The sequence below is a fragment of the Silene latifolia genome, chromosome 8, assembly GCF_048544455.1.
Source record: "Silene latifolia isolate original U9 population chromosome 8, ASM4854445v1, whole genome shotgun sequence".
In the NCBI taxonomy this organism is placed as follows: Eukaryota; Viridiplantae; Streptophyta; class Magnoliopsida; order Caryophyllales; family Caryophyllaceae; genus Silene; species Silene latifolia.
In genome coordinates this window covers 74,759,089-74,760,492 of record NC_133533.1, presented here as the reverse complement: position 1 = coordinate 74,760,492, position 1,404 = coordinate 74,759,089, and the positions used below count along the sequence as shown (strand labels likewise).

Below are 1,404 nucleotides of genomic sequence, written 5' to 3'. Positions count from 1 at the left end.
ATTATTGAAAAACCCGAACCAAATCCAAACCCGATCCATTCATACCCGAACCCGATCCAATTGGATATTTTTGAAAATTTAGGCTTTATTAACCTTGAAATTTAAATTTTCTTATATAAGATTAAATTTTTATGTAGTCAAATCAAGTTTCGGATTGGGTTTTGGATTATGTAGTGGATCGGGTATGGATTTGGAGCGGGTATGGGTTTGAAAAAAATATAATGGACCGGGTATGGATTTTAAAATTTTGGATATGGATCGGGTATGGATATGGATCTGTGATCCAATAAGTAAGTGGATCGGGTTTGGATCTTGCAAAACCCGATCCAACCCGACCCATTGCCATCCCTAATGGTGGTTTCCTTTGCTTGACTATCTTTTTGCATTTGAGTGAAAAATTCTTGTTGATTCTTTTGCATTTGGAGGACCGCTTTTTGGACATCAAAACCTTGGTCATTTTGGTGATTGTATGGATTTTGATTTTGGTAACCTTGGTTTTGATGGTAAAGGGTCTTTGATTTTGGTTTCTCATGGGAGGTGGGGTGTATGTTGTTTGAGGGTTTTGAACATTTTGGCTTTTGTATGAGAGATTTGGGTGGAATTTGGCGTTCTCATTGTAATAGTTGGAATAAGGGGTACCACTCTTGTATGCTTGGAAAGCATTCACTTGTTCATTTGTTCCCCTACATTCACTTTGGTCATGTCCCAAAGTTCCACAATTCTCACATATCCCACTTGGGATTGATGATGATGCCGTCATGGCATTAACATGATGCTTTGGTGATTTTGAGACTTCTTCAAGTCTAGCCACAGCTTTTTCAAACTTCAAATTGATTGTGTCAATATGAGCACTAAGTTGAGCACCCAATTGAGTAACGGAGTCCACTTCATGCTTTCCTCCTCTAGTAGCCTTGCGAGGTCTACTATATTGTGAGTTATGGACCGCCATTTCCTCAATCTTGTTCCATGTTTGATTGTCATCAACTTCGGTGAACATTCCATTTGATCCCATGTTGAGAATGTTCCTTGAATGTTCATATAAACCGTTCCAAAATTGATGTACCAAGAACCATTCGCTATGTCCATGGTGAGGACATGAGCGACAAATTCCTTTGAACCGCTCGCAAGCTTCATACAAAGATTCTTCATCCCTTTGTTTAAAACCCGTAATTTGAGCTCTTAGCATGTTAGTCTTTTCCGGTGGGTAGAATTTTTTGTAGAAAGCTAGAGCCAACTTCTTCCAAGAATCTATTCCGAGAGTGGCCTTGACAAGGCCCTTCAACCATTGTTTCGCGGTGCCGATTAGAGAAAAAGGAAATAAGACTCATCCAATTTGGTCTTGAGTCACACCGGTTTGAGAGATCGCATCACAATAGTCGCAAAAGGTTTCCATATGAGAATGAG

The 1,404-nt window shown here is 39.5% G+C and overlaps 1 non-coding gene across 1 annotated transcript; it reads left to right on the top strand.

Moving 5' to 3' along the window:
* The first annotated feature begins 1,078 nt into the window (after window positions 1–1,078).
* LOC141597744 (small nucleolar RNA R71) lies at window positions 1,079–1,186 on the top strand. Its single transcript, XR_012522963.1, has one exon. It is a non-coding gene; the product is annotated as a small nucleolar RNA R71 (small nucleolar RNA).
* Window positions 1,187–1,404: the final 218 nt, after the last annotated feature.